The sequence below is a fragment of the Thamnophis elegans genome, chromosome 17 (assembly GCF_009769535.1).
Source record: "Thamnophis elegans isolate rThaEle1 chromosome 17, rThaEle1.pri, whole genome shotgun sequence".
Taxonomy (NCBI): Eukaryota; Metazoa; Chordata; class Lepidosauria; order Squamata; family Colubridae; genus Thamnophis; species Thamnophis elegans.
Window position 1 is genome coordinate 16,866,664 of NC_045557.1, and position 19,930 is coordinate 16,886,593.

Here is a 19,930-nt window from a genome sequence, read left to right on the forward strand (position 1 = left end):
CACAAGTCTTAAAAGTGGTCAAGTTTGGGCCCCCCTTTGTTAGGGTGTTCTGTTTGCTTCCTAAATCTTCACCCACTAATGCAATGTTTCTCAACCTTGGTGACTTTTAAGTCCTGTGGACTTCGACTCCCAGAATCCCCCAGCCAGGAATTCTGGGAGTTGAAGTCCACAAGTCTTAAAAGTGGTCAAGTTTGGGCCCCCCTTTGTTAGGGTGTTCTGTTTCCTTCCTAAATCTTCACCCACTAATGCAATGTTTCTCAACCTTGGCGACTTTTAAGTCCTGTGGACTTCGACTCCCAGAATCCCCCAGCCAGGAATTCTGGGAGTCGAAGTCCACAGGACTTAAAGTCGCCAAGGTTGAGAAAGACTGCACTAATGCATTGTTACTCAACCTGGTGACTTTAAGATGGGTGGGCTGGGGAAAAGCTGGCTGGGGAATTCTGGGAGTTGAAGTCCACATGTCTTAAAAGGCACCAGTGTGACAATGAACCGAACAAACAATTCCATTGTCGGCCAACCTCAGTCACAACCTCGCACAATGGGGAGAGGGGAGCTTAAGGTCTCCAGTGCAGCCTGTTAACCTCGAAGTGGTAGTTTTGGGGGAAAAATGCATCACAAGGAACCACCCCCTGTGATCCCATCCCAGGATTAAGAGATCAAAACGTCTGATTAAGCCTCGAGAAGATCAATTAGTCGATCTTTTCTCCGGTTGGAGAAAATTTGGGTCGCAAACCCTACTATTATTGGGGGTTGGACTAGATGACCTACAAGGTCCCTTCCAACCCTTGTTAATCGGTTAATATTTCCTCTTTCCTCACCCCTCCGTAACCAGATTTCTGGCTATTGTGAAACATAGTGAAGCCCACTCAAAGCCCCCCCCCCCCCCCCCCGTCAGCAGGATTTGCAGAACAGTTCAGAATAACAGAGTTGGAAGGGACCTCAGAGGTCTTCTAGTCAACCCCCCCTGCTCAAGCAGGAGAACCTATACAGATAACTCCCTATTTCAGTGTTTCTCAACCTTGGCGACTTTAAGTCCTGTGGACTTCAACTCCCAGAATCCGCAGCTGGCTGGGGGATTCTGGGAGTTGAAGTCCACAGGACTTAAAGTCACCCAGGTTGAGAAACACTGCCCTATTTACAACCACAGGTCATTCCAAAATTTCTTTTGCTAAGTGAGGCAGTGGTCAAGTGAATTTTGCTCCCTTTTAAGACCTTTCTTGCCGCAGTTGTTAAGCAAATCACTGCAGTTGTTAAATTAGCCACATGGTTGTTAAGTGAATTTGGCTTCCCCTTTGACTTGGGCTTGTTAGGAAGTCACAAAAACGGGATCGCCTGACCCTGGGACACTGCAACCGTCATAAGTTCATGCCAGTTGCCAAGCTTCTGAATTCTGATCAGGGGGATGCAGCAAAGAATGCGGGTGTGAAAAATTGTCACATAACTTTTTTCGATGCCATTGAAACTTTGAACGGTGACTAAATGAATGGTTTATAAACTGAGGACTGTCTGTAATTGTGCAGGAGGATAAATAAATCTATCTATCTATCTATCTATCTATCTATCTATCTATCTATCTATCTATCTATCATCTATCTATCAACTATCTAATCTCTCTTTCTATCTGTCATCTACATATCTATCTATCTATATCTATCTATCAGCTCTTATCTATCAGCTATCAATCTATCTACCATCTATGTATCAGCTATCTAATCATCTATCTATCTATCATCTATATCATCTCTCTCTCTCTTTCTCTCTCTATCTATCATCTATATCATCTATCTATCTATCTATCTATCATCTATCTATCTATCTATCTATCTATCATCTATCTATCTATCTATCTATCTATCTATCTATCTATCTATCATCTATCTATCTATCTATCATCTATCTATCTCTATCATCTCTATCATCTATCTATCTATCTATCTATCTATCTATCTATCTATCATCTATCTATCATCTATCTATCTATCTATCTATCTATCATCTATCTATTATATCTATTTATCTGTCTATCAATCATGCTTTATATATATATATATATATATATATATATATATATATATATATATATATCATCTCTCCCTCTATCTATCATCTCTATCTCTTATCTATCTATCTTTCTATCTATCTATCTATCTATCATCTATCTATCAACTATCTAATCTCTCTTTCTATCTGTCATCTACATATCTATCTATCTATATCTATCAGCTCTTATCTATCAGCTATCAATCTATCTACCATCTATGTATCAGCTATCTAACCATCTATCTATCATCTATATCATCTCTCTCTCTTTCTCTCTCTATCTATCATCTATATCATCTATCTATCTATCTATCTATCTATCATCTATCTATCTATCATCTATCTATCTATCTATCTATCTATCTATCTATCTATCTATCTATCTATCTCTATCATCTCTATCATCTATCTATCTATCTATCATCTATCTATCATCTATCTATCTATCTATCTATCTATCTATCTATCTATCTATCTATTATCTATCTATTATATCTATTTATCTGTCTATCAATCATGCTTTATATATATATATATATATATATCTCTATCATCTCTCCCTCTATCTATCATCTCTATCTCTTATCTATCTATCTTTCTATCTTTCTATCTATCTATCTATCTATCTATCTATCTATCTATCTATCTATCTATCTTACATCTATCTATCTTACATCTATCAACCATTTATCTATCAATCATTATCTATCATTTATAAATCATCTACAATTATCTATAATCGTCTGTCTATCTCTAACAATCATCTATCTATCTATCATACCTATTTATCTATCTATCAATCGTTCTCTCTCTCTCTCTCTCTCTCTCTCTCTATCTATCTATCTATCTATCTATCCTGACCAGGATCAGTTCAAGAGGGGGGGGTTATTTGGGACCCTTGGGGTGGTGGGTAGGGAAGCCCATTCTTGTTTTGGTAGATGTGACAAACCATCATAGTATTCCTCTGAAGTTGGCTTGTCATAGAGATTAGGATAGAGTTAGGATTAAAAAAAACTTTGTAGAGGTGAGAAAGGATGCCTTACTATTATGCCTTATTTATTGATATATATTTATTACTTATTATTATTGATTATATATTGATTTATTTCCTTCGGTGTCTTTTTTTGTCAAATCCTGAAAAAGAGACGGGCCCTTGCATTGTCCAACGAAGTTATGGTTTTTTCCCGCCCGCCCACTCCGCTTTCCTGAAGGAAGGAACCATAAAACCAACCGGCTGCCAGGAGGAGGAGGGGGGAGGGGGAGGAGGAGCGGGAGGGAAGGAGGAGGGGGCGGGAGCGGCCGAGGGAAGAGCGGCCGCTGGGAACTTCGCGGCGGAGACAATGGAAGCGCCGGAGGGAGGCGAGCGGAGCCCTGGGAACAGCCGCGCCGAGTCCGCAGGTTCGAATCCTCCCCGTTCACGCGGAGAGGGGAAAGCGCGAAGGGGGCGGGGGGAGACGGCTTTTTGCAACGGATTCGGCCCTTTTCCAAGGCGAGGACCAGCCCGGCCCCTTTTCCCAACCTCTGGATCGGATCCCGAGCCCCCCCCCCCGTCCCACCCCAGCTTCCTTTTTGCAATTGCACGGAAAGCGGAAGGAGCCGCCCGGAGAGGGAGAAGCGCGGGGATTCCGTGGCTGGGGCGCGGGCCGGGCAGGGACAAAAGCCGGAGGAGGAGGAGGAGGAGGCGGCGGCGGCGGCGGCGTGGGAACCCAGGGTAATCCGGACCGGGCGCCTTTTGTTCGGGGCTCCTTGCAAGGGTTGCAGCGGGGCTGGAGGGGGGGATCGTTGGGGGGGGGGTCGGGGAAGGCGTGGTTGCAACGTCGGGGCCGCCGGGCATTGCAAAGGAGCCACCGTGAGGAGGGAGGGGCGGTCGGAGGGTCGTCCTGAACGGGAGAGCAGGCCGTCGGAGGTCTCGGGTGCTGCTCCGAGGGGCAAGACCCACGCGGGGGAGGCGCCCTGCCTGGCTCTGCCCTGCCCAGGGGAGACCCCCGGGCCTCGGCGCCCCGCTCTCCGCCCGGGGGAGCCCTTCCCTGGACTGGCCTCTGAAATAGGGGAGGGGTCTCGCCCTCTTGGGGTCCCTTTGCCCCTTGGGCATCAGGGCCAGGTTGCAAAGCAGCGAGGGTGTGTGTGTGCTGCGCGGGGCCTGGCACGGGCTTGGAAGGGCTGGGTCTGGGGGCTTTGCACGTGTGAACGGCCTGCAAGGCAACCTGAGTGTGTCCCGGGTTAGCAGCCACTCGGGGTGATGCCAGGGAAGCCCTTGTTGGCTTCCAGAGACCGGTGGCTCCTCCTCCCTCCTGCGGGGGCTCTTCCACACTCTCCCGGGACAACAAGCCAGGATTTGCTTTAACCCCCCCCCCCCCAGGAACAACCTGGCTAACACCCCCACCCCCCCTTGACTGGCATCGTGCCAAGCCAGAGTCTCACCAACCTGGTGCAATGCACGCCTGGCCCCTTCCTTCCTTCCCACCAGGCCCTGGGAATCGCTGGGTGGCCTACCTTCCAGCTGTTCTGCATCTTTGTTTTTTTCAGAGGGGGTGATCCTGGGGAGCAGCGGCCGGTGGGGACCCCAAGTACAGGCAGGACCTGGGAGGGAGGTGGGGGCAGATTTGTGGGTCCCTTGGAGTGAGCTGGGGAACCCCCCCCTTCCCGTCTGAACTGGTTGGGGAATTGTGGGGGCAGAAGAGCCCTGATTCTGGGCCTGTGCCCCCCACTTTCTCCTCCCCTCTGCTTTCTGCCCTGCTCACCCTGGAGAGAAGGGTGGGGGTGTGTGAGAACTTGGGGGGGTGGGATGCAGACCTTTGAGGGGAGCCCAGGACCAACATATTACACCATCCAGATTGTGACCTGTGGTTCAGTATATTGGGGGGGGGGTGTAAACCTGACCCCTCCCCTCCTTATCAGGCCTATTTGAGGGGATGAACTTGTGTCTTGGCTGTGAATGGGAGACCTTTTTAAATTTCTGGGCCAAGATCCCCCCCTGCCTTTCTTCTGTGTGTGTGTATGTGTGTGTGTGTTTGGCTCTTTTGCACACACACACCCCTGCAAAAATGGGGAGAGGGTGCAGGGGTCCTCTGGCTTGCGTGAGAACCCCCCCCCCTTTGGCTTGGCAAGGTGGATGGCTCTGGGCGTGAAGCTTGCAAGGGGAGGTGTAACCACTCCATCTTTCTAGCAGGGTGTGTGTGAGGCCTTTTGGGGTGGGGTCTTTTTCTCCCTGGTTGGAGGGTCTTCAGAGGTCTGCCGGCGGCTCCTTAGTTAGAGCAATTGCAATGGGACCTGGGTGTGTGGGGGGGGCTCACAGGAGAGAGAGAGAGGGGAGGGGCTGCAGATAATAACCGCAAGGGAGCGGGGTGGGCATCAAATCCCATCTGCTTAGCCAAACCTGCTGTTGTTTTGTTCCTGGGGTGGTGAGGACGGTTGTTTGAAAGCTGGAATCTGGCCTGGGCCACAAGGCAGGGGACAGGAGCCCCCCATTTCTGGGGTGATTGGCTCTTCTGGGGTGCCCCAGCCTCTTTCCTCCCTCCCTCCGGTTGGGGCAGATTACAGCTTTTGGGTCAGTGTTTCTCAACCTTGGCGACTTGAAGTCCCGTGGACTTCAACTCCCAGAATCCCCCCAGCCAGCTCCCCCCAGCTGGCTGGGGGGAATTCTGGGAGTTGAAGTCCACGGGACTTCAAGTCGCCAAGGTTGAGAAACACTCTGTTGGGTGAATGGCAACGTGTTGCTGGAATTGCAAAGGGCTGAATTTTTATTTAAGTGGAAACATTTGCAGAGTCCATTTTGTGACTCGGCTGTGCGTCCTGTTCCAGGCGCGGAGGGGAAACCCTGCCGGCTCTTCCCAGCCAGGCCTCCCCGACAAGCAGCCGGTTTAACCCGGCCTGTTGAATAAACCGTCGTCGGCTAGTTTCCACGCAGCAGAGCTTGAGCTGAGATCCTCCGCATTTCGGCTTCCGCCTGTTTTTGGGAGATTCATTACCGCCGTTTCTGCTGGAAATGAACCGCAAATAGAAAATTATTTTCCCTTTTTTATTGTTTTGCTGCAAACTCCCTCCTGCCTCAGGGCCAGCCTGGGAGGGAGAGCTGGATAGAGGATTTCTCATGCTTTAAAAAGCATTTAACTGGCTTTTTTCATTGCTGGAAAAAAAAAGGCTAAATGTTGTGCGTGGGGGAGGGAGAAGCCGGGAAAGCCCCATTTGGGAGCTGCGGGAAGTTGCCGGCATCAGGCTGGCCTCCCCTTGGGCAAGAATATTGGGGTGCAGGATGAGACTTAGAAGCATTGGTGTTTCTTATTGCTTAGAAGGCAATAAGGCAAATGGGTTTGGGGGTGCAAGGGGCCAGGAATTGGGGCGTAGCTTTGCAAGAGGGAGAAAGGAAAGCAGGATGGCAGGGTGGGCCTCCCTTTGGGGGGGGATGTCACCCCAATTTTCCAGCCTTCTCCCCCCCTCAATCCTTCGAACTTGCCTGGAGCGAGGTTGCCAGCGGGATTTCTTAAAAAACAAAGCAGCAAATTGGTTTTAAACTGAGTTATTTTTACCTATTTATTGACCATTTTTAAACAGATTGACAGAGTTGGAAGGGACCTGGTAGGTCATCTAGTCCAACCCCCTCCCTGCCCAAGCAGGGATGTGATGTGCACCGACGATATAATGTATAGATCAGTGTTTCTCAACCTTGGCTACTTGAAGATGTCTGGACTTCAACTCCCAGAATTCCCCAGCCAGCATTCCTGTATAAACAATTCAGTGTCTAGGACAGTGTTTCTCAACCTTGGCTACTTGAAGATGTCTGGACTTCAACTCCCAGCATTCGCTGGCTGGGGAATTCTGGGAGTTGAAGTCCAGACATCTTCAAGTGGCCAAGGTTGAGAAACACTTGTATAGATAATTCTTGGTCACTATTAGGGAGGGAAGTTCTGCGGCTTTAGTGCTTCTGTTGTTAAGTGAGCTGGGCCTTTTTTGCCACGGTGGTTTAAGTGACCCACGTGGTCGTTAAGTGAATCTGGCTCGCCCCCACTGACTTTGCTTGTCAGAAAGGCTGCCAATGGAGACCTCCTAATTCCAGGGACGCTGCAACTGTCATCAGTTCATGCCAGTTGCCAAGCGGCCGAATTTCGTTCACACGGCCGTGAGGTTGCTGGGATGGTCGTAGTGCATGGACAGTGGCAAGCCACTTTTTTTCAAGTGTCGTCGTGACTTTGAACAAATGGCTGTAAGCCGAGGATTACCTGTATAGAAAAACGGAGATTTTTGTGAAGTTTTAAAATAGGCGACTTAGAAACCCAGAGAAAAGGTTAGAAAAACTCAGACCGGGGTTTAAAAACCCAGCACGGAGAACCCCGATCTGCAAGGCAACCCAGGTTGGAGGGTGCAGACGTGAATTCTTACCCTGGCAGGAAGAAGGAGGTGAGCCGTAGCTGACAGGAAAGTCATCCTCAGTTTCACCCATTAAGTCAAAGAAGGTTCTAGAAAGGGAAGGCATTTCTGCATGCTTTTGGTTGTAATTTTAAGGGTGTGGGTGTGTCAGAAAAGGCAGAAACAAGGAAGAAAGGAAGGAAAGAAAGAAAGAAAGAAGAGAAAGAAAAAGAAAGCAAAGAAAGAAAAAACAAAGAAAGAAAAAAGATAGAAAAGAAAGAAAAAGGAAAGTGAGAAAGAGACGAAGAAAGAAAAAGCGAGAGACAAAGAAAATGAGAGAGAGAAAGAGAAAAAGCGGGAGAAAGAAAAGAGAAAAGAAAGAAAGAAAAGAGAAAAAGAGCGAGAAAGGAAGAAAAAGAGAGAAAGACACAAGAAAGAAAAAGAAAAAGCGAGAGAAAGAAAAAAGAGAAAGAAAAGAGAAAAAGAGTGAGAAAGGAAAAAGAGAGAAAGACACAAAAAAGAAAGAAAAAGCAAGAGAGAGAAAAAAGAAAAAGACAGAAAGAAAGAAAAGAGAAAAGAAAGTGAGAAAGAGAGGGAGAAAGAAAAAGCGAGAGACAAAGAAAATGAGAGAAAGAGAAAAAGCGAGAGAAAGAAAAGAGAAAAGAAAGAGCGAGAAAGGAAGAAAGAAAAAGAGAAAGACACAAAGAAAAAAGAAAGAAAAAAAGCGAGAGGAAGAAAAAGAAAGAAGGACAGACAGACAGTGGAGGAATACAGTTAGTCCTCGACTTACAAGCACAATTGGGATTGGAAAATCCGTTGCTAAGTGAGACATCACGTGACCACAACGTGTGACCTTCTCTGCTGATGTTCCCCAGGGGTTTTGCTCCTCGCTGCGAAGCTCACAAGTGTCAGCTGTAGATGTCAGCTGCTTGCCAGGTGCCCAGATGTGACCATGGGGTCACAGTCGGAAGTGTGAGGACTTGTTGCGACTCACTTTTTCCAGTGCTGTCATAACGGTGGCTAAAGGAACGGTCGTACATGGAGGACTGCCTGTGTGCTGGTATTGAGCCTACCAAGAAAACGCCCCGGACGTATCCTTGAAAAGTCACCAGGAATCCAGGTTCATTGGAGGGTCGCTTTACGGCCTGAATGACAAGTAGTCTTCGAGTTATGACCATAATTAGAGTTGAGAATTGTGATGGTTGTAAATGAGGCCGCAGAGCTTCCAAACCAGATTGCCAGTCCCTTTTTTTTTTGGGGGGGAGGGGGGGTTCTGTTGTAACTTTGGACCAGCCACCAGTCATAAGTCAAGGACTGGCTCAGCCTATGTCAGCCTCCCGGATGCTGTCGGAGCAGTCTTGGCTCTGCCAGTTGGGGATGATGGGTGTTCACAGATGGGAGTCCAGTGACGGCCGGGTGGGTGGGTGCCAAGGTGGCGCAGTGGTTAAATGCAGCACTGCAGGCTGACTGCTAGATCAGCAGTTCAGCGGTTCAAATCTCACCGGCTCAGGGTTGACTCAGCCTTCCATCCTTCCGAGGTGGGTAAAATGAGGACCCGGATTGTTGTTGGGGGCAATATGCTGACTCTGTAAACCGCTTAGAGAGGGCTGAAAGCCCTATGAAGCGGTATATAAAAATCTGCTATTGCTATATTGCTATTGGGTGGGGGGGTTGTTCTCCTTGGGCACCTGGGGTGGGGGTGGGGATGCTGCCCCCCCCAACAAACCTTCCCTCCCAGTTGGAGGAGGCAGCCCTGACTTGGCAGATGCTCCCAGGTGTCCCATAGAAGGAGCTTTGATTGCACCGTCAACCCCTCCCTCTGGGCTGCTCCCCGCAGACAGGCTGGCGTTTCATCTCCCTTGCCCAACCCCTGGGCCCCTCCCTTCCCCTGCAATAATAAATGCGGATCTAAGAAGCCTCAGAATCACGGGGCTGGAAGGGACCCTGGAGGTCTTCTAGTCCACCCCCCTCTCTAAGTGCTGGAAGGGACCCTGGAGGTCTGGTCCTTGCCCAAGATCATAGAAGCACAGAGCTGGAAGGGACTTTGGAGGTCTTCTGGTCCATCCCCCTGCCCAAGATCGTAGAATCACAGGGCTGGAAGGGACCCTGGAGGTCTTCTAGTCTAACCCCTTGCCCAAGATCATAAAATTACAGGGCTGGAAGGGACAGTGGAGGTCTTCTAGTCCAGTGTTTCTCAACCTTGGCGACTTTAAGTCCCGTGGACTTCAACTCCCAGAATTCCCCCAGCCAGCTCTGTTGGCTGGGGGATTCTGGGAGTTGAAGTCCATGGGACTTAAAGTCGCCAAGGTTGAGAAACAGTGTTCTAGTCCAACGTCCTGCCCAAGATCATAGAAACACAGAGCTGGAAGGGACCTTGGAGATCTTCTGGTCCTGCCCAAGATCATAGAATCACAAGGCTGGAAGGGACAGTGCAGGTCTTCTAGTCCAACCCCCTGCCCGAGATCATAGAAGCACAGAGCTGGAAGGGACTTTGGAGGTCTTCTAGTTTAACCCCTTGCCCGAGATGATAGAATCACAAGGCTGGAAGGGACCTTGGAGATCTTCTAGTCCAGTGGTTCCCAAACTTGGCAACTTTAAGACTTGTGGACTTCAACTCCCAGAATTCTGGGAGTTGAAGTCCACAAGTCTTAAAGTTGCCAAGTTTGGGAACCACTGTTCTAGTCCAACTACCTGCCCGAGATCATAGAAACACAGAGCTGGAAGGTACCGTGGAGGTCTTCTAGTCCAACCCCCTGCCTGAGACCATAGAAACACAGGGCTGGAGGGGACCCTGGAGGTCTTCTAGTCCAACCTCTTGTCCAAGATCAAAGAACCATGGGGCTGGAAGTATGGAGGTCTTCTGGTCCAATCCCCAGCCATTGCCTTGACAGGACCCTTAACCTGGGGCCTTCTAGATGAGATGAGACTACTGTTCCCAGGATCCTCAGCCTCGATAAAGGGCATTCTGGGAGTTGTAGTCCCTCATCTGCAGGAGCCATGCTGGAGAAGATGGTTTTCTGTGTATTTTGAGCCAGCTTTCTTAGGGTAACTGTTTCAGTTGTAGCTAACGCCACGTTCATTATGATTTTTGCTGGCATAAGCTCTGCTTGGGTCAAGAGTCCACTTAGACACTTGTGTCCAGTTCTGGACAATGCATTTTTAGGAATTTCAGGAATTTACAGAGTGGTGCAGGTCCAAAGGAGGGCAGCTAAGATGACCCAGGATCTGGAAGGAACAAATTTGCCCTTGTTTACTCTTCAGAAGAAAATAAATGTGGCTCAGGTTCGCTGCCTTCAAATACAGGTGGTCCTCGACCTATAACGATTTGTTTAGCGACCAAAGTTACAATGGTACCCAAAAAAAGTGACTTACGGCTGGTTTTTCAGACTTAGGGTCCTTGCAGCATCCCTGTGGTCATGTGATCAGAATTCAGATGCTTGGCAACTGACATGTACTTACGACGGTTGATGTATCCTGCGGTCTTGTGATTCCCCTTTTGCGACCTTCTGACAAGCCAAAGTCAGTGGGGAAGCCAGAATCACTCCACAGCTGTGTTATTAACAGGGAGTGATTCCCCTAACAGTGTTTCTCAACCTTGGCAACTTGAAGATGTCTGGACTTGAAGTCCCAGAATTCCCCAGCCAGCGAATGCTGGCTGGGGAATCTGGGACTTGAAGTCCAGACATCTTCAAGTTGCCAAGGTTGAGAAACACTGTGAATGCTGGCTGGGGAATTCTGGGACTTGAAGTCCAGACATCTTCAAGTTGCCAAGGTTGAGAAACACTGCCCTAACAGCTGTGACGAAGTTGTAAAATGGGACAAAACCCGCTTAACAAATGTCTCACTTAGTGACAGAAGTTTTGCGTTCAATTATGGTCGCACATCGAGAACTACCTGTGAGAGAGAGGGCAGAATCGTTCAGAAGAAGAACGGGCGGGAATTACGAGGAAGCAGATGTTGATGTTGACTTCAAGAAAAACTTCCTACGGCGAAACGCTTTTCCAGATGGGAACAGATGTGCTCTGGAAAATGGTGGACTGCCCTTGGCTGGAGGGATTTTAATTATGGCGAGGCTTAATTATGGTGATCCATAATCTTGCTGACTGTGACATGTAATTAGAGCTTCATCTGAACACGATTAATGGATAAAGGGATTTTTGGCTAAACAATAATGCTTTTTTGTTAATCTTTATGGAAAATGGTGTGCTGATAGTCGCCAAATATGGGCTGTCCGATGCTCTTGAGGGGGTAAATCATTGAACCAGTTGTCAGGGAGGTGGCAGTTAGTTATATGTTTGAGGGAACCTTCCATATTAAAAACCTATATTTGATTACCACAATTGGAGCCTCCGATTCAAGTTTGTGGAAATGAATTACGTCCCAATTCAAAGAGTTTTCTGCAGGATTTGGAAAAAGGTTTACAGTTCTCGTTGCCAAAGTCGGCCTCCATTCATCCATGGTCACCATTGTTAGTCTTCCAACTTCCAATTCCATAGATGGTCACCCAACTATGCAATACTCCAGGAGGTCTCAAACAACGTCAGCAGAAGATCTGTGGAGCAGCTTTGCATGGTCTTAATCTCAGTGTCCATCAGCACCGGGATGTCTATGGAAGAACATCAAGGAGGAAAGCCTTCTGCAGAAAGCATATTGATTCCAACTTGAGTTTGCCGAAGAACGTTGGGTGACCTGGTAGCGGTAGGACAGATGAGCCAATGGAGAACCTTCTGGATCGACCGAGAAATGTTATACCTGGAGAAGTCTATTCACTTCAACAGAAGAAGTCCTCCTTCCCACCATAAAGCAGACTGTGTGAGCATCTAACTTGAGGTTGCCTTCCAGCTTCAGAATCTGGATGGTCTTCATCCTTTGGGGGAAGAGTAGATTCTGGATTGTGCCAGAAATATTTTACTGGAGAATGTCAAGGTAATCTGTACATAAGTTGAAACTTAACACGACAGCAATCCCGAATTCCTGAATAAATTGACCACAGAAGGTTTGAAGCCAAAACACATTTTGCATTTGGAAATGGTTGAGTTGACTCCTTGATCTTAAGGTGGTGGCATGAGCTGGAAAAAACCAGCTTGGTCAAGATGGTTCCCCCAATATCCGCGAGTTAAAGCTGTTTTGGAAAGAAAGACAGGCCGAAATATCTCCAGGATGATCTGTAGGATTGATGCACCTTTTGGTTGAAGACCCACCTCTGAAAAGAGGTGCCATCATCACCTCCTCGCTTGCTAGAAATCCTGCCTACTTTCCCTGACAAAGATGGTGGATGTTGGTTCAACAAAGGCCTGTACACAAGTTGTGTATTGTTTGTTTAACCAGAATGTCTTTATTAATAGGACTTAATGGATAAAAGCTCTGCACACAGAGTAGATTGGCAGAAGTCCTCCACCTGTTTGGGAGATGGAGCATCTAGAACTGTGTTTCTCAACCTTGGCAACTTGAAGATGTCCGGACTTCAACTCCCAGAATTCCCCAGCCAGCGAATGCTGGCTGGGGAATTCTGGGAGTTGAAGTCTGGACATCTTCAAGTTGCCAAGGTTGAGAAACACCATTCTAAAGGCTTTGCAGGTCCCATTGAAGACTTACAGGTGATTTCCAAAGCGGAGAAAACCCAGCACAGATTTGTCTCTTTTGATCATTGATGGCCAGAGACTTCGCTTGTTGAACCTCAAGAATTTATGGGTCGTTTTCAACTTGTAATCGTTCATTTCAATACAGAAGAATTCTTCATTGACCAAGTGCTAATGGACACACAAGGAATTTGTCTCTGGTGCGTAAATTCCCTCCGTACATACAAAGGACAAAGCGATAAATCATAAGTTGCCAATAGGAGAAGGTAATAGAAGGATAGTGGTGATACGGCCCTATTAATTCAGTGCAATTAGTGTTTACTAATCAGAACGGCACTGAAAACTCTGCTATTCTCACAGTTATTGGGCCAGAAAACCTGACCAAATTAAAACTAACCCAAGTTTAGCATCTTATGCAAACGTAGCTGCTAGGCGAACATGGTTATTGGGTACCGGACTCCCACCCGCTATGTTGGGTGGAATCAACCTAAGATGGCTTATTTAACGAAGTGGCATCAAATATGGCTCAGTGCAGAGATTAGACCCAACTAAGGTGAGGATTTGTGCATCCCATCCTGGTTTGCATTGCAGAATTAGGTGAGAAAGGAAAATGTGAAGCTCTGGAAGACATCAACCTCTCATTCTAGATCGACTTGCAAATAGATCTAGAAAGCCCTGATCCCTTTGAAGCCTGGTGACCCTGTTGGTCCTCCTGGGTCTTGTGTTCGTGGTCCGCAATGACTTAACACCACCCCCTTTTTCTCCAGCTTCCCCCGGCTGAAGGGATGATCTGCATTAAGTGGATAAGAAGTTTAAAAAGGCTTTCCAATGTCTTGAACCCTCTTCAGTCTGGGCAGGTGATTAAAGCTCAAGATTTAACCCTCCTTGGAGGGCTCTGAAAAAAGGTGGGGGGGGGAATTGAAGCTTTGGGTCTGGGGAGGGGGAGGAAGGAGAGGGATCGGATGGCTGCGGAGACCCCATAAAGTTTGCGGACTCGTAAAGTTGGGAAATATACATTCCAGCTGTTTGAGTTACCTCCAGGGTCGCCTAAGAGGAGCCTTCGTAATGGCCAACAGGGGCTGTGAGAAGATCCAGATGCTCCTTGATTTTGACAGTCCTGGACTTTGAAGGGACCTGGGGGTGGGTGGGTGGGGCTTGGGAGGGGGGGCTGGGAGGCAGACGCCAAAGGAAGCCAGCCGAGACATTTTGCTCAGTTCCCTCCCGGGAATTGCAGTTGGGAGATGCAATTGTGTCCCTTTCTTGCCTCCTTCAAAGGACCCAAATCCCAGCCAGCCGAGTCCTCCAACCTCTCATTAGAGGTTTGGTCTACCTGCCAATTAGCCTTCCTTGTGCTGGGCTGAACCCCTGGCAGTTGCTCCGAGCCTTTTGGGAGACGGTGCCCCCAGAATTGGGCCTGGTAGCTGAGAGCAACGTGGATGTTTGCTCTTTGGGAAACTGCCAGATGAGGTTGAGGAAGGCCAGTCTCTGACCTGCGTCCACAATTGGGGCCAGAATGACTGTTGCTAAGCAGGGTGGTTCTTAAGTGAGACAGGGCTGATATTCTGACCTCCTTTGCCATGGGTCCCTTCCTGTTTTTCCTCTCTTCTCCTACCCAGGTGCTGCCTTCCTTCCTTCCTTCCACCCTCCCTCCCTCCCAGTGGTTGGAATGCAGCATTGCAGGTCAATCTGCCAGCAGCTCAATTCTGACCAGCTCAACGTTGACCCTTCCCTCCCTCCTTCCTTCCCTCTCTTTCCCTCCCTCCCCTCCCCTCTGCCACTCTTTTCCTTCCTTCCTTCCTTCCCTCTCTTTCCCTCCCTCCCCTCTGCCACTCTTTTCCTTCCTTCCTTCCTTCCTTCCTTCTGTTTGACTGCCCACCTGCCTTTCCTTCCTTCCTTCCTTCCTTCCTTCCCTCTCTTTCCCTCCCTCCCCTCTGCCACTCTTTTCCTTCCTTCCTTCCTTCCTTCCTTCCTTCCTTCCTTCCGTTTGACTGCCCACCTGCCTTTCCTTCCTTCCTTCCTTCCTTCCTTCCTTCCTTCCTTCCCTCTCTTTCCCTCCCTCCCCTCTGCCACTCTTTTCCTTCCTTCCTTCCTTCCTTCCTTCCTTCCTTCCTTCCTTCCTTCCTTCTGTTTGACTGCCCACCTGCCTTTCCTTCCTTCCTTCCTTCCTTCCTTCCTTCCTTCCCTCTCTTTCCCTCCCTCCCCTCTGCCACTCTTTTCCTTCCTCCCTCCCTCCCTCCCTCCCTCCCTTCCTTCCTTCCTTCCCTCTCTTTTACTTCCTTCCTTCTGTTTGACTGCCCACCTGCCTTTCCTTCCTTCCTTCCTTCTATTTCCCTCCCTCCCCTCTGCCACTCTTTTCCTTCCTTCCTTCCTTCCTTCACCTCTCCATCCTTCCTTCCTTCACCTCTCCATCCTCAACTTACAACCACAGTTCAGAATTTCTGTTGCTAAACAAGGCAGTTAGCAGAGTGGTGCACGATTTTAAAACTATGTTTTGCCGTAGTTGTTACGTGAATCACTGCATATAAGTGGGTCCCTTGTGCCTGCCCCCCCCCCCCCAATTGACTCCACTTGCAGGAAGCTGGCTGGGAAGTTTGCAAACAGTGAATCCATCATCCCGGGAGGCTGGGTGACAAGTGTCCAAATCCATGGGGAAACTGATGGCCATAAATGCGAGGGCCATTCTTGAGTGCTGTTGTATCTTCGAATGACTGTTAAAACGAGGGGTTAAAATTTGAAGAGTTGCCTGTATTTCACCAGCTTAACATTCCATCATTTGTTCCAAGGTCTTTTTCCTAAATTCTGTGGTCAGATTAAGTGTTGCCCATCCAAACATCCAGGCTACCAGGGTGGGGAAAAACTTTTAACTGAAGCTTAACCACTAAAACTGCCAACGTGGAGATTTTAGACTTGACGTTGGAGGATGATTCTGCCCATCGTTCCTTCCCACTGAAAAGTTTTGAGTCTTTGGGCCAAGGGCCTCCAACCCTGAAGACTTTAAGACAGTATTTCTCAACCTTGGCGACTTTAAGTCCTGTGGACTTCAACTCCCAGAATCCCCCAGCCAGCTATGCTGGCTGGGGGATTCTGGGAGTTGAAGTCCACAGGACTTAAAAGTCGCCAAGGTTGAGAAACAACTGCTTTAAGACTTCAACTCCCAGAATTCCCCTGTCAGCTGGGGAATTCTGGGAGTTGAAGTCCTTCAAGGTTGGAGACCCCTGCTCTTGGGTTTGAATGTGTGTGAAGGGTTGTATATTATGGTGGGGGCTGCAGGGTTCCTTGCCGGAAGCCTCTGAGACCCCCCATCCCCATCTCCCTGATCCCTCAATCTTGGTGACTTTAAGCTTGATTGGTGACAGAAGCTCAACATCTTCTGTCAATTTCACCACCTGTCAATTTCACCGCCGTTGGGTGAAATTAATGGCGGTGCTTCCTGAATGTCCCCCCCCCCCCCCCCCCCGAGAATTTTCATGGCTGAATTTGAATGGTGCTAGTGCAGAATTTCCATAATGTCCTCTAGAACCCAAAACTCTTATCAACCCGAATTCTGGACTTCAGATTCAAATACCTGCTTTATCATTTATTGATAAAATGAGGAGCCAGATGGTTGGGGGGGGGGGCACTTATGCTGACTTTGTAAACTGCTTAAAAGTCCTGTGAAGCAGTATATGTCTGTGCCATCCCTCCCCCCTCTCTTTCCCTCCCTCCCTCCCTCCCTCCCACCATCTCCTTTCCTTCCTTCCTCCCTCTCTTTTCCTCCCTTCCTCCCTTTTCCTTCCTTTCTTTCCCTCCCTACCATCTCTTTTCCTTCCTCCCTCCCTCTCTTTTCCTTCCTTCTTTCCCTCCCTCCCTCCCACCATCTCTTTTCCTTCCTCCCTCTCTTTTCCTCTTTCCCTCCCTTCCTCCCACCATCTCTTTTCCTCCCTCCCTCTCTTTTCCTTCCTTCCTTCATCCTTCCTTCTCCCTCCCTCTGTCTCTTTTCCTTCCTCCCCTCCGCCCTCCCTCCCTCTCTTTTCCTTCTTTCCTCCCTCCCTTCCTTCCTGTGGTTAGAATGCAGGATTGCAGGCTAAACTCTGCCCACTGCCAGCAGTTCGAGCCTTACCAGCTCCAGGTTGACTCAGCTTTCCGCCCTTCCGAGGTTGCTTAAATGTGGACCCAGATTGTTGGGGGGGAAAAGACGCTGACTCTGTCAACCGCTTAGAGAGGGCTGTCAAGCACTGTGAAGTGGGATATAAGTCTTGGGTGCTGTTGAGATCCTCCTTTTTCCCTTTTTGATTTCTCAACCCATCAAAACGTGATGTAATGTTAATTCTTTTCTTGCTAGGATATGCAACCTCCTCCATCTTTATCCCCCTTTGTTTTCTATCTCCTCCGTTGGTTGGACTCACAAGTGTCCAATTCTGCAGAGCTTTCAATATCCTGAAATGCTGGAGCCACCCTTGAAGTGCCCCCTCCCACACTTTGATTCTGGGCACCTTTACCAAATGGTCGAAATATGCCGAACCAGAATAGAGCTGGAAGGGACCTTGGAGGTCTTCTAGTCCAGCCCCCTGCCCAAGCAGGAGAACCTATAATATTTCAGACAAGTGATTGTTCTAGACCAGTGTTTCTCAACCTTGGCCACTTGAAGATGCCTGGACTTCAACTCCCAGGTCCATTTAACAGCCGTGTGGTTCCCTTAACCCAGTGTTTCTCAACCTTGGCCACTTGAAGATGTCCGGACCTCAACTCCCAGAATTCCCCAGCCAGCATTCGCTGGCTGGGGAATTCTGGGAGTTGAAGTCCAGACATCTTCAAGTGGCCAAGGTTGAGAAATACTGTTGTAGACCCTTCTTAAAAACCTCCAGTGATGGAGGGCCCACAATGTCTGAAGGCGAACTGTTCCACTGGCTAATTGTCCCTTCACATCCTTCCTTGTAGGATAATAAAAGGTCCTTCAAAAGCTGCCTTCTCCTTTGCTTTCCCCAACCATTCGAGGTGCTTTTGGGGTGCCACACCCCATTCCTGCTTTGTATGGTCCATAGCTAAAATAAAGGATCATAACAACCTGTCAACCCTACTTGTATGATCTCATACTTGACCTTGGTTCTTTCTGCAGCTCATTTCTGGACTTTGGAGTACCTGGTGGCCCTTGTAGATGCTGAGATCCAGGACTTGCCACGCTAACCAGGACCGGAGGCAGCATCTGGCCCAGCGGCTGAGGTCTTCAGCGGCCCGGCTATGCACAGCTCTTGGTGGGCCTGAGTGGGCGAGCAAGAGACGGTCCTTCAGTGCCCTTTGGGTCGGTGAGTGTCGCTTCCCTTGGGGAGGGCTGGCCTGGAAGATGGACCTTCAATGGGATGTGTGTGTGTTTGTTTACCACTTTATTTTGAACCTGTTCTTGTCTTGAGAGAAGAATTCGCTTTGGGGGGGTTCAGGCGGAACTATAAACTCTTTTGGACGTGTCTTGTTTTAAGTTGTGAAAGCTGGTCAGTGCAGTTGTGTGTGTTTTGCTGTTTGTGATTCCTGAGACTTAGTTGAAGCTGTTTTTAATCAGGGATGGAGTTTCGATCAAGAATGGTGGTTTTATCTCAGCCGTTGTCTTGAATCCAAAACTTTTAGCTGTGTGAATAGAGGGTATAGTGGCTAATAATGGGTGAATTGTTCTTTTTTAAGTCTTCATAAAGTCCAGAGGTGAGGAAAACCTTGGCAACTTTAAGCTGCGTGGGCTTTGTCGATGTGTGAGAGAGTTCAGGGACTTGCAATAGGCATAGCAACTAAGTCAAGCCAAACGGAAAGGGCATTTGCTGGAGACAGCTAGGAGCCTGGGCGTGGCTTAGCTCTATGGCTCTGAGTCTGTGCTGAGCTCTAAACTGAAAGTTTTCTCTGCCTGTGTTTGCTTATATTTGCTACCCCGTTGAGAGAACCAGCATGGGGATTGTATATATGCCTTATGTCTTATTATGTATATAAAGAGGTTTTGAATCCTGCTGAATTTCCGGATGTGTGTGCTGCAAACTCCGACAGGCTTCCGCTCCCAGAAGGCTGGGGAGTTGTGGAAGTGGGGGTCCGTACATCTTAAAAGTCGCCATGGGTGAGAAACGCAGCTGTAGAGCATCAGAAATACATTTATGGGGCTTGGGGTTTTAAATAGCAGTCCCGATCACACGCAGGCCGTGTGTTGATAGCACAGGAAGGTGGGAGGCCGCGGTAGGTCGAAGCAGCCTTTGAGCCCACCTCTGTGTGGGTCAGGGTCTAGATCGGGCATTTGGGAGGGTGGCTCCCAATGTCAGGTTCTGTTCCCAGATTGCCCAGCCTTCAGAAGACCCATGCAATTCTCCCTCTCTCTCCCTCTCTCTCTTCTGTTTCTTTCTTTCTCTTGTCTCTCTAACTATCTTGCTTTTCTCTCTCTCTCTTGCCTGTCTGTCTGTCTTGTCTGTTCGTCCATCCATCCATCCATCTTGTACCTCTCTTTGGTCTGTCTGTCTTTCTTTTTATCTGTGTCTAATCAGTTTTTTCTGCCTCCCTCCCTCCCTCTCTCTGTCTCTCATCTATCTGTCTGTCTGTCAAATCTGCTTTCTCTTATCTATCTGTCTTTGTCTCTGTCTCTCTCTCCCCTGTTTATTCTGTTTCTTTCTTTCTCTTGTCTATCTTGTTTTTTTTTCTCTCTCTTTTGTCTGTTTGTCCTTCCTTCCATCCTTCATCTCTCTCTCCCTCTGGTTGTCTGTCTTCTCTCTCCCTCTCTCCCCCACTCTGTTTATCCTGTTCGTTTCTTTCTCTTGTCTATCTCTATCTTGCTTCTCTCTCTCCCTTGTCTGACCTTCCTTCCTTCCTTCCTTCCTTTCTTCCTTCCTTCCCTCTCTTTTCCTTCCTTCCTTCTGTTCGCCTGCCTGCCTTCCTTCCTTCCTTCCTTCCTTCCTTCCTTCCTTCCTTCCTTCCTCTCTCTCTCTCTCTCTCTCTCTCTGGTTGTCTGTCTTCTGTCTGTCTGTCTC

At 48.4% G+C, this 19,930-nt stretch overlaps 1 protein-coding gene across 1 annotated transcript in view; it reads left to right on the plus strand.

Moving 5' to 3' along the window:
• Positions 1–3,340: 3,340 nt before the first annotated feature.
• The window catches only part of VANGL2 (VANGL planar cell polarity protein 2), a 47,147-nt gene continuing 30,557 nt past the window's right edge, over positions 3,341–19,930 (plus strand). The window contains exons 1-2 of the mRNA XM_032234171.1: positions 3,341–3,438; positions 18,058–18,244. The gene's annotated coding sequence lies outside the window, so the exon portion shown is untranslated. The remainder of the gene's footprint in view (positions 3,439–18,057; positions 18,245–19,930) is intronic.